The sequence below is a fragment of the Meriones unguiculatus genome, chromosome 8 (assembly GCF_030254825.1).
Source record: "Meriones unguiculatus strain TT.TT164.6M chromosome 8, Bangor_MerUng_6.1, whole genome shotgun sequence".
In the NCBI taxonomy this organism is placed as follows: Eukaryota; Metazoa; Chordata; class Mammalia; order Rodentia; family Muridae; genus Meriones; species Meriones unguiculatus.
Genome location: NC_083356.1, coordinates 96,629,086 through 96,643,035, shown reverse-complemented (window position 1 = coordinate 96,643,035; position 13,950 = coordinate 96,629,086).

Genomic DNA, 13,950 nt, shown 5'->3' with positions numbered 1-13,950 from the left:
CTGTTAACTCTCTTTAAAGCAGCCCCAGCTACAAACAATTGTTTTCACATTATCAAACAGTAATCCAGTCGCGTTTGGGAGGCAAAAAGATGCATGAGACCATGAACAAAATGATTCAGTCACGCTGAGGACTGTGCACATTTACTTCCTTGAGTTGTTGTGGTTGTGTGTGAACATGAGTTTCAAAACACATTTGTGAAGAGGATCTGCCCAGTCCCAGTAGTTCTTTTTGATTATTAGGAACTGAGTTAAGATCATGTGCAGACTAAGATCTTCACATCACATGCCACGCTAGTCTTTTTTTTTTTCTTTTAATTTTCTCCAACATTTAAAAAAATAATGTTGCTTGAATTCATTTTCAGTCTCCTTTTAGTGATACCAACACTTGTCATAGTGTTGGGAGAAGAAATGTCTCTCTGAAACGTGGCCATATCCTTTAGGAATATTCTTGTTAAAAAAAAAAAAACAGCAACTTTTTGAGGTTGTGTCAGTTTTAGATGGGCATTTTTTACATACATCACTTTCTGTAACCTTTTGAACATTTTTTTTTTTTACTTTGTAATTTCACATTAAAAGTCTTTAATGAAAAAGAGAATTTAGTTGCTAAGTGTTTTTATTCAGCTATCAGCTTCTCCAAGACAGATGTTAATAACAGATGTCTATGTAGCTAACTTTTGGTCTAAGAACAAAGTTCTTCCAGAACTCACAGGACAGTGTTGCAAATAGTGTTTTATAGTTCCAGCCTGCAAACATTACTAACTTTGGAGAGCAGGTGCAAGTGAACTGTGTTTCAAAATATGTTTTTTGTTCCTGAATTCATTCTTTTATTCACCAAATAATATGCTTGAATGACTTTTAAGTACAAAGTGGATTAATATGACATTCAAATTCTGGTTTCCACAAGGAGTCATTCAAAGGACGTCCATTGTTTATGTTATTGCCTATGATAACATTGTGGCTTCACTGAAACACACACTTTGTCTTTTCAACATGCACGCATCCTGCTAAGAAACATTTATTTTCCATTAGTATAATATGTACAATGGTCTGATAGGAAGCATAATACGATTATATTGTTAAAATATGTCTCAGCTTTGAGACATATGATAGTCAAGGTTTTCATTTCTCTGACAAAAGGTCTCAGAAAAGAAACTTAATAGGAGGAAATATTTATTTGGCTCATGGATTCAGTGGTCCCAGTCCACACTAATGTAACCTAATCACTTTCAGCGTGTGGGAGGCAAAAACATCATGGCAGGAATAATGTAACAATTTAACAGAGCAAGGCTCCTGATTTTATGGTGAGAAGGGTTAAAGAGAGAGTGAGGGGAATGAAAGGGAGAGGGAGAGGAAGCACCAGCTGCAGGTAACATATCTTCTTAAGGGAACCCCCCAAAAAACCTCTTCACCTCTCCCCAGGCAGATTTCTTAAAGGTTCCATCTACTCCCAGTAGCAGAATTAGGTGAATGAAGCCCAAGCCTGTAGTTAACACACTGTTGCCAGTGATAATGCACAAAGGACAACACCATATACCTAAGAGTTCAAGTGTGAGCTTTCAGAGATTTTAGGGATAATAGTTTATGGGTTTCAAGCCTGGGTGCTTGACCCACAGGATGAGATTTCAATCCAGAATCTGCCTGGTACAAAGTACAAGAATGTTTTTCAGATAATGAGAATAACGTGAGATGACACAATCAATTGATTCCTATGGCTGACCAGTATCTATGGATTTCTTTTTTCTGGTGGACAAGAGGGCGTTGTTGTGTACATTGTAATACATTGCCTCACTAACAAATGACTAGGTCGTTGGTGTATTGAATAGACATGCTGTAATGGGAGAAAATCTAAAAATTAACGTTATTTAATTGCCTTACTACTTCATTAACTTTATGAATAGACAACTTCTACTTTATGTCTTAAAATTTTAATTTGTATTCATTTTACACTTTTTTTTTTGCCTGTTTTGCCTAATTGCATGTCTGGTGCCTGGGAAGGAGAGATGGGCCTGGGGGCCCCTTGGAACTGGAAAAGGATGGTTATAAGCCACCATGTGGATGCTAGGGATTGAACTTAGGGAAGAAACAAAACAAAACAAAAAACAAAACAAAACAAAACAACAACAACAAAAAACGTACTTTACCACTGAGCCATCTCTCTGTCTTGTAAGATTTACTTTGCTTCTTGATGAAAGTTCCAGTAGGTCACATGACAACCCCCTCAATTTGTAGAATCCAAGCATCATCAACCCAACAGCATAGGAAACAAAAATGTCTGTGCACTGGGTCACGCTTTCTGTTCCCTAACTAAAACCCCCACTGCCCCTAAATTATTAAACCTTCAATATAATTTAAAGTTCATTATCAGGGCCAACTAGATACAGAATAGCATTCTGTTGGATGTCTACTAAGCTATGGTTGTCACTTAAGGTCACTCATGTGGTTTGTGGAACTGGCAGAGTCTAAAAGAACTGTCTGGGTAGAAGAGTAGAGTCCTAAGACAATTCCCCACATTCTGCCTTCACCCACACTTTTTTCCCCTCCAAAATAGTGTTGTGTGAATTTGAAGAACTTTGTTTTTAGAGTCACAGTGCACTTGCTGTCACTTGTAGCAAGTACAGATGTGATGAGCCTCAGAGGGGCTGTTAATCTCTTCTGTTCCCGTAGCTTTTGGATGAATCTATTTTTTAGAGCATTTGCCATTTACCTCCACATGGGAAGTGTGCTACAGCTTGTACATATAAGGGCCTGTTTCTTAACTGCTGCACAACTTCTCCGGAAGGTATTGGCTAAACCGAGCATTTAAAAATATCATGTGGACAGACTGGATTTCTACTTACTTTTGGCAAACATATAAACAAATAAACAAAACCACTATAAATTTGCATGCAGATTTTCCCTTCTGGATACGTAGCCAAGGGAAAACAAAACAGGCTCCGGCAGAGAGACCCGAACTTGGATTTTACCCCTTGTTATTCACACACGTGGTTTACTTAGGGATCAGCATGTGCCTGTCACTAAATGAGCAGGTCTGTATACGTTGTGGAATACTGTGCTGCCACAGAGAGCCCAACTATGCTGCCATTTGAGACATCATGGATTAACTCACGCAACAGTAGGACAGATGAAATAAACCCGCCACAGAAAAGTAACTACATGTGGTCTCATCTCATTTAGATTTAGAATAAAAAGTGTTGAATGCCCAGAGCAGAGGGTATGATGGCGACCATCAACAGTTGGAAGAGAATTTCTCCCAGGAAGAGGATACACGGTATCCTCTTGAATGAGTAGGTTTGCAGGTAGTGCAACATGGAGATTACAGTTACTATCATTATGTAATGAAAAATTTCCAAGATAACTGAAGATTGCTAAAGGTCATATGTACTCAAAAATCATGGATATGCTATTTTGTTTGATGTCATCATTCCATAATATATACATACATTAAAACATTTTTATGGAAAATCAAAATTCATTGTCTTAATTTTGAGAGGAGAAATTCCCAGTTCAGCATATCTTCCTGGAGTAGACAATTAGTATTTATCTTGTAAGTTCTAAAATTTTCAACTATTAAGTATGCCATTACATTAGTTTAAAAACTAGAACAAAGAAACGTTTTAGTATTAAATAATTCATAATCCAATTTCTCACAAAGGAGTGAAAATCAATTAATCGAACTTTTTTTTTAATTTTTCATCAATTACACTTTATTCATTCTGCATCCCCCCATAAGCCCCTCCCTCCTCCCCTCCCAATCCTACCCTCCCTCCTCCCTCTGCATGCATGCCACTCCCCAAGTCCACTGATAGGGGAGGTTCTCCTCTCCTTTCTGATCTTAGTCTATCAGTTCACATCAAAAGTGGCTGCATTGTCCTCTACTATGGCCTGGTAAGGCTGCTCCCCCCCAGGGGGAGGTGATCAAAGAGCAGGCCAATCAGATTATGTCAGAGGCAGTCCCTCTTCACATTACTATGTAACCCAATTGGACTCTGAACTGCCCTGGGCAACATCTGTGCAGGGGTTCTGGGTTATCTCTATGAATTAATCGAACTTTTAATTGTGACATCTTTATAAGTATTTGAACGCATCGAGGAAGATGTTTGGTCCATGTCTGGCTTTTGTACTTGTCTCAGCCTCTCACTCATGCATTTGAATGTGCGGATACAGCATCCATGTCCTGATTGTGTGTAATCTGAAAGATACATTTTTTGTGTATGCTATCTATGACATTATAGTCACGGTGTTAAAGTACGTGGACACATGGAAGACACTGAGCTGTCCTGTCATCGGAAGTATGCCTTGTGTTGCTCTACCCACTCTGTCTGACTTTACAGTTTCTAGACTGTTTCCATTACAAGAATATTTTATCAATGAAATCATGCAATATATAACCTTTCGGGTTGTATGCTTTCCCCTCAGCATGATTCCCAGATTCATCAAATTGTTTGTCACAAGTTTGTTGTAAGTAGCAGCCCTTCATATTGATGCATTGCATTTTCTCTAATCATTTACTTATCCAAAATGTCTGGATTTTTAATTTTTAACTTTTATAAACAAGCTGCTGTGAATATCTATAAACAAATTTTCATGTTAATATAAGTACTGAATAATAGCTGTCAGTTAGACCTTTTATACTAGATGTATTTATTCTTCCCACTTATTTTTTATTGTTCAAGTTTGCTATAGTTAATTCAGTAGCTAAGCTTGTCCATATCTGCGGAAACCCTTGTTGTGATTCTAAAAAGACAAGCATTTCAGGGTAAGGCAGAACTCAGACAGAGCTCCTGTGGTTGCTGTGTCTCACATTCCACTATGGCAATGCAATATGTCTCTGTTGACATGAATTTGCCTTTGATGTTACATAACCTGTAGTACATAGATCTTATAGGTTTTTGTTACATTTGTTCTTTATTGTTCTTGAATGAACTTGAAAAGAGTACTATTTTTTAAATCTTTGGCTATTATTCCTTAAGATTCCCTATTTGAATAATAAGATTTTTTAAATTTAATTTTTTTAAATATTAATTACAGGTTATTAGTTTGTATCCCAGCTGTAGTCCCCTCCCTCATTCCCTCCCAACCCCCCCTCCCTCCCTCTTCGCCTCCCATGCCCCTCTCCAAGTCTACTGATAGGGGAGGTCCTCCTCCCCTTCCCTCTGACTCTAGCCTATCAGGTCTCATCAGGACTGGCTGCATTGTCTTCCTCAGTGCCCTGGTAAGGCTGCTCCCCCATCAGTGGGAGGTGCTCAAAGAGCCATCCACTGAGTTCATATCAGAGATAGTCCCTCTGCCCCTTACTAGACAACCCACTTGGAGACTGAGCTGCCATGGTCTACATCTGAGCTTATTTACATGGTCTACATCTAGGTTATCTTCATGCATGGTCCTTGGTTGGAGTATCAGTTTCAGAAAAGACCCCTGGGCCCACATTTCTTAGTTCTGTTGCTCTTCTTGTGAAGCTCTTGCACTCTCCATATTTATTTTTTAATTTAAAAAATGACTATGTGATCACTAGCATTTGAGCAATGCTAAGATTTCTAACATATTTCCTTATCCTAAATAATAATTCAATATATATCCTACCAAAATACAATTCAAAATGGAGAGCAGGACTGAGGATTATTATCATTAATAGTAATATATAGAGCTATCTCTACCCAGTAGAGCCATACTTGGGGCAAGGGGCATAAGTAAGTATGGTGTTACAAACTTAAAAGAAAGAAGAGACAGACTCCAGAGGATTGTTTAAATTGATTAGCAAATGGGTAGTTTCATGTAAATATTACTTTAAGTTTACCTTATAATACATATTTCTACGTGTAAATGATCCACACATTATGATGGGTTATCATGAGTTTTCTATTTGGGGATTGTTTGAGAGTGTACTCCGACAGCAAATCTCATATTAACTTTCAACAATATTCTCCATAAGCAACGTGAGGCATTCAGTGTTTTATTATGAAATGTGTTTGGGTCAAGGCAGTTTTTTCTAGTTGTGGACTAATGTTAGCTTATTGAACATATTTAAAGTAGATCAGGTAAATCAACATGTCACAGTGGACTTATCTCAAATTCATTGCTACTTTATGAAATTTTCAACTCCATGAGTCTGTCATGACAAAGACACTGACTTTGAGGAACACCTTTATGTGTACAGTAACACTGCTGTGCTCTGTGCATGACGAAACAGGCAGAGACAGAATTCACAGTGTTCATGTAGCAGATTGACTCTTACAGTCCTATTTTCATCTCACGGGATAACTTTGCTACTCAAGAAATATGTCCATTCCATCTTTGAGACCTCAGATTTAATAGCCATATTCTAAGGGTGGTGACAACTAAGGGGAGGCCTCAAATTGTGTTTTAAACTTAATCCTGCTCAATATTTGTATCAATGTCTTTTTACTTCTTCTGTCAACAGTTAATCTATAATGCATGAATAAAGAGAAGTGATTTACATGACATTTAAACCATATCATTCTCATGACTTATGGTATCTTCCTAAAACCCATAGGGGGAAAAAATGCCTTCATCCTTTATGACAGCATACACAATCTAGACAAGCCTCACTTTACAAATTTATTTCTTGTTAATTCTTAGACATATTTTACAATTCAGTTCTGGTCTTCAGTCTTTTTCTCTAATACATTAAATTCGGTTTCCTTGGTCTCACTGCCATTTCCTTGTATCGTCTTTTGATTTTTCCCTTGTAACTTATCTCAAGATATCAGATTAAGTGTAAATTCCTTTGAACTATTCAACTTATTTCAGGTTTGGTTTGCTTGCCCATCCATTTCTTATACCTGCTGTTTCCTACCTCAACACTCTCATTGATAAAATCAAAGCCAATATTAATAATTGTGCTTGTTCTCTAGTTTTTCACATTGTTTCCACCAAATAATTTGTGAAGTAAAAAAAATGCAAGGATGCATATACCTTTGGGCAGATATACAAACTCAGTAAATCTGTGCTGGGTAAATGAATGAATGACAGTGAAGATAAATACAAATTAAAAGAGATAAAGTCTAAACTATACCTTTATACCATGTGTTTGACTTAAACTCTACTGTGTATAGTTTCCCACAAACAGAAGATTCAAACAGTTTTCCCTGATTTTGTATTTGAGCACTGTGATCTGATTAGACACTGCTGCTATCAACATGTACAATTATTATCATTGTGAGATTTAAAAAGTAACACAAGTTGGCTGAAGTATATGTGGGGGAGAGATAAAAATTGAAGAGAGATTAGAACTTATGTGCAGTAGAGATCAAAAGAAATATACACATTTTGAGTGTGATAAAAGAACTGAAATATGACACTGAAAAATATTTGAAAAATCATTACATGAAAAGTAATTGAGTTCAATATATCCTCAAGAAGCAAAATGGGATGACGAGGAAAGATCATAGGCAATTAGATATTTGCTTAACCATGGGGAACATGTTTTAAAAACTGGTGCCCCACCAAGTAATGCAGTAGTGCCTCCCATAAAAGCGCAAGAATTTAATCAAGAGTTGAATACACCAGGTTTCTTTATTCTCCAACGTATTTTCCTAATGTGGAAGGAGGATACAGATTAGGGTCATCAAGTTGATGCTTCCAAAAATATTCACTCACTAGTGAGGTCACCATGTTAGGAAGCACCATTGGGGAAACATTTGCAGGAGAAGATTTGAATCAAAAACAGATCGCTTTGAAAGCTTCAGTCAGGGAATATGCAGGAGAAAAAGTCGAAGAGAGGTTAAGGTATGTATCAACATATATCCATTCAGGTTGCTTTGTTTTAAGCAGACATATTTTATGGATCACAGACCACTGAAATCAGAATGAAAGGGAGCTCAGCCACCTTGTTTTTTAAAATTCTTCACTTTTGTCCTAAAGTAGATTTAAATATAAGAGAGAAGTTTTTTTTTTAATTTACAGAACACGAAGTCCTGTTCAATAAAGCAAGACTAATGATCTTAAGTTTACAAATAGCAAACAACCATAAACAAATATACATATATATATATTTCATTTTAAATACTATGTAGATTTGCTTTTCTTCCAAGCAGGTAATGGGCCTTTTCTCTCATAGTGCAGCTGACAAAGAGCTGGTGGATTTTCTCTATAATTTGCTATTATCCTGAAACTCAAAAGCAAACCCAAATGCCATCAGTGGTTATAAGCTGTGATGTGTTTGAAAATGGAAATTTGACCACTTCAAATAGCAAAATCTTCATTTCCATTAGATTTTTATGAACTGATTGTAGATCAGGATAAAACATACACTATTCTGTAGCCTGCTACGATGCACCCAGCGAGATGATGAAAATAAAGACAATTATTTGTACTAGAAATAGCATATTTCATTAAGTATGTCAGGCATGAAAAGCCATACTGGCACACACTGCCTTTATACCATTTAAGCATTTATACCGAGCACACTATAGAAGGTCTTATATTTTAGTTAAGATTTGCTACTGGAAAGTAGTAATGTGAGTATTTCTTTAATTATGCATTTAAGATACAGTATTTTCAAACCATCAGCATTCGATAAACTAAGCAGTCAGTTGTCTTGGGACTCTCCTTCTGAGTAAAGCTCAAAAGATTACTTATATAAAAATAATGAAGTATTTTAATTACTTTGGTAACAAAAAGTCAGGGAAAAGATTAAATGCATTATTTCTATATGACTAAATATATGGAAAAGTAAAATTAAAAAGGTCTTTTTGGGATCATGTGAGTAATAAAAGATTTCACCTGAAGTAAAATAAATTAGGTCTAGCTTTAGAAAAAGGAGAAGACAAGACAAACAACCTTACTTTTAAAAACATGCTAATCAGTTAGATGCCAAGTAATGACTCAGGGTCTTCTACTTAGAAAACATTTAGACAAAATTTAAGCTAACTTATCTTTCCTATTGGGATAAAAAACAATATGAAGCCTTCTCAGGGAAAATAACAATATGTATTATTGATCAGAACTGATTGTGCAGTGTCAATGAAGTTTCCTGACGTTTTGAAACATTTCTTTTGTCTATACCTCAGGCATGTAGGTATTAAGGGAATAGTTTCTCTCTCCAGGGTCAAGGTCTTTAAACACCCGTCTTATGGTTGTAGAGGCAGCCTCATGGTTACCTGTGTTGTCTAGGATTACCTAGATGCCAATCATTTAGATTGGTTCATGGGTTTTGTTATCATTATTGTAGATATGACCAACTAATCCTTGGTGTATTCCTAATGCAGAACAGCTATGTCTATTTGGGTTATACTCAGAGGTTCAAGTTGCTGCTTTTAGTTTTCTGACTTAGGACAGGGTGCTTGATATTTTAAGATTCAGTTTTTCTTCAGTTTTCAAAGCATAGAATGAGGGATGCACAGACTAGAGACAGAGTATGGAACAGACTACTGTAGTGTCAGATCTGATGAAGTGAAATAAGTATAATCTATATTCGTTGTTTGGTGTTGCATAAAAAGAATGTTTTCATTTTGATTGGAAGAAAGCAATGTGAGTCATTTGTTGATTATTTTGGGTAAATCTGATGGGTACAAAATTGGGACTTATTGGGGACTTCTATACTCTTGGCTCCAGATTTTTACCATTTGATTTTAGTCATTCATTCAACGAGCATCTATTTAGTGACCCCAGACTTCAAGAACTCTCCAAAACCTTCAGTAAATAATGATGAATAGCATAGGGCTTGTTTAACTATCATTGTGCTCTCATATCAGTAGGAGAGACAGAGTCCTACACAAACAAAACTACATTAAGTGCATCTATGAAAGAACAGACAAAAGACTTTAAGAACCTAGGGGCAGGAGCTAAAATCCTCTTGTAAGAGTAAGGGAAATACTTAAGCGTGATACTCAGGTTAAATTTTGAAAGATGAGTGGTGTTTTTCCAGGAAGATAAGGCGGAGGAGAGCACTTATCAGAGGACAGTCGAGTATATGTGAGATCAGGAAGTTGAGGGCACACTTAAGTGTAAGAGAAGGCAGGTATGTGATTAAGTTTGGTTTTTAATCATCTGGTGAGAATGGTAGACAGCGAGGCTTAAGAAGTTGATAAAGATCCTGATATCATTTCCTGGGAGTGATAGTCAAATACCAGATTTTGTTCTGTAATTGTTCACTGGCTCTGAACATCAGTGTTCAGAGCCTTCCCATTCCACAGTGAGTAAGCATGAAAAGATGGAAGCTTTACTGGTAGAATCTAACTAGTAATGTAATGCTGTCATGATGTTAATTCAATCCAGCGCAGCACTTTGATACTCTTTATTGCTATCTATCAAGAAGAATAGTTAACATTGCCTTCAAATGCCTTAAAAAATATGAATTGTCCCTAAGCATCTTTTGTGGCATAACACAAGGATAAAAATTTAAGATTGTAGAAGGAGTCAAAATTTGATGTCCTCTTTTTTCTCTCAATAAATTTAATTCCTCTGGTTTTAAAACTACACTAAAGAAACACACATAGTATGAATACATTTTCAAAGGCTAAAACAAACACTCATGTACTCTAAATCCTTCTTATGAGCAAAGTTTATAGGTCTTTGAAAGTCACTTGTGTGTTTCAGTGCCATTTCCTCTGCTGCACTGTCAAGAGTTTGAATGCCTCTTCTTTTATGTTTCACAAAAGTGTGGACATTCATGTGATTTCTTTGTTTAACTCATTTCTCTCACCCAAAAGCCAAAAAATAAGATTAAGATTTCTAGAGTCTACTCCATGCCTGATTGACACACATGAGAATATTCCCCAGTTGGCATCATAGCACAAAGTTGGTGAGGTGAAAGCACATTTTATGTTAGCACAGACTCAAAAATCCTTGGAGCACTGAAATGCACATATGTTATCTTTGAACTGCTGCCAAATCATAAGGAAATGTGGAGAAATATGAAAACGAACTTAAAGAATGAGATGTTACCATTAATATCATGTGTTGCTAGGTGTCAGTCATTTCTGTTATTGGGTCCAATTTGATTGTATTATTACTATTCAAAGATTTCAAACGCATTTCCCTCGGTTAATAACAACTTTGTGCTGGCTCTTCTCAAGTGAGACATCTTACACAGCAGTTCCTTAAACCTCTTTACTGCTTAGTACAAACCAAGTACTCAATGACTGCTCACTGTGGCATCGCTGTGTTTTCCATTAGTATTGTTATTCACTCTTACTCTCCAAGGATGCTGTACTGTTTTAGTTAAAGAAGCACAGAAATACAGGATGTTATTATATTATATGAAGACATATTAATTGAAAGTACTTGTTTCATTAATTTTTTTTTGCATGCAAGTAGGAATTTAGGTATCCCATAATTCTTGTGCTACACTCCCTCTGACATTTTAATCGATATGCCCATCTTTTGTTAATCTTTTTCATGTTTTTCACACCATGAAAAGAGTACATTCCAGATGTTCTTCCTCCTCCGGATGTATTTTTCTTCCTGAGAAGTTTCCTTTGGTAGCACATGACTAATTGGGCAGTAGAGCATGTCATTTCCAAAAGGAGACAATGAAAAGCTAGGTAGGAACGGTCTCTAGTCTCTGTCTCTTCATGGTATCACGAAAATGGGGCAGAAATAGTGACACAGCCACCTTGGAAGTAATTGGATCCACACATTGTAAGAAGCAGAATTAAATTGCAAGTTCTAATTCACTATGAGTTGAGGTTATGTTTTACCAAGTCTCTCTTAATAATATTATATTGTTTTATTTTTAATGCATGTCAACAGTAGCATTCGTCCCAGAAGAGAAAATAGCACATCATTAATCATTTTCATAGACTATCACTGTTCTAGTACTAAAAAGATGACAATTTGGGAGATACTATTTATTGCTGTTGGAATTAAATTTCTTTTATTTAGTATTCTTATGGTTGTTTCCTGATATTTAAGTACATAACATAAACCAGCCTCAATATTTCATAAATTTAACATATAATACAAATCATCAAATTATATTTTCATGTAGAGATTTGTGTCAGCTATGAATATAGAGAACCATATTAATCTCTAATCATTTTGACACCACCAATGAGAAGACTTAAGTTGATGGTGACTGTATTGTTCATTGTAATGGAGTACACTTTGCATGTTAACTTCATCAGGCCAACTTGTGCATGGTAGATTGTTTTAGTCAGGAAACTCTTTGTCTAAGAGTGAAGTAACCAAAACAAATGCCGATTGGAGAGAATGTATCTTGAGTAGCTAATAGTAGGTTATGATGTAGTAACAAACAATTTCAAATAAGACACTTAAAAACAGTGTTTACTTGGTTTGGGTGTTACTTTGTGCCAGTCCTATATTTGGGGGATGTATGCTGAAGGTAACATTTTTTGGCAGGGGTAAAGAGACTATTATAGTGAGGTGATCACTGCTCTGAATGTCACTCATAGCCTTCCTTACATTCCACTGGACAGAGCAATGTATGTGATCAGATGGGATGCCAATGGGGCAGGGTAGGTCATTCTCTCACATGAAAGGGCAACAAACATTTTGAATCATGATACAATCTCACTGAAGGTTAAGCAGGAGCTTGTGAGGCAAGGGGCAGGATCAGAAAGCTAAGCCCTCTGACATTTCCAAGAGGATATACTCATTGTCAGCAATGTTTGTAGCAAACTGAGCAGAGAGGGAGCAGTGATGAATATAAATAATCAGGGAGTCTGAGAACCCAATCTTTATTCCACACTGAAGTAAGATGCTGAAGAGAAGACTAAGAAAAATAAGGCATCAAGTAAATCTCGTTAGGATTAAGACGAAAGTTTTAAAAAGATGTCTAGTTAAATAGCAGGAGTGAAGAAAGAACAAAAACTCAGCAAACTTTATAGGAAGACGTTTGGCTTGAGGATTTTTGTTGTTATTGCTTTGTTGTTATTTTTCAGTTAGGTTTTTTGTTTATTTGTTTAACTACTGGGTCTCCTATCAGCCCTGGCTTTCTCAGACTCGGCATAAAGCCAAGATTAGATGTGACCCCTTGATCCTTCTGCTTCTAATTTCCCAAAGCTATAGCTGAGGATATATACCAATGCATCAGGTTTCCCAGAAACTTTTTGTTATAAAATATACAAAAAATAGAAAAAAAAATTCTTCTATAGATTATGGAATCGTTACACAAATATAATGGGAGACTGATTTCCTCTTATCCATAGCCTACTATTTCATCACTTGCTTTATTTTCACAAGTCCACTTATCATGTAATTTAAGTATTATCTATCTCTAAAAGCTAGGTCCTTGCAATTAAAATATAACATGTCTATTTTACAAATAAAAATAAAAATGTGTTTCATATTGTCCAATATTGAGTCAGAATTCAATTTATTTTAAACTTACAGAACTTTCTTTTCTGAAAAGTTTATTTTATTTCTCATAAAATTATGAAATTGTTTTATTTTCCTCTAAAATAATCATTTTATAAAGTGTTTTAGAGAAAGATACTTTGCCTATATTTTCATTTTTTACACATTTTAATTGAAAATTAATTCTTCTTTTATACAATACATACTAACCATAATTTCCACTTTGCTCCTTTTAGCTACCCTGCAATTCTCCTTTCCCCAGTTGATTCTCTCTTTCTTTTCTCTTCAGAAAAGAGCAGGCATCCAAGAGATGACAGCCAAATGGGACAAAAAAAGATACAAAAAGACAAGGTGAAAACCTTTCCATTGAGATTGAACAAAACAACCCAATAAGAGAAAAAGAGTCTCAAGAGCAGCCAAAAGAGTCAGAGACACAGCCACTGCCACTATTAGGGGTGAAAATGCAAGGCTACTGTAGGAGTCAGGGAAAAGCCTGGACATTTTTAATAAGACAGAATTACACCATTTTCCTCATCTTTTCCTTCCTCCAGCCCCTCCCTGGTACTTCTTCTCTATCCACCCCCACTTCCTTCCCACTCTCAAATTGATTACATATTTTTCTTTTATTATTATTGTTATGTGCATACATATGTGTGTGTGTTTATGCACAAA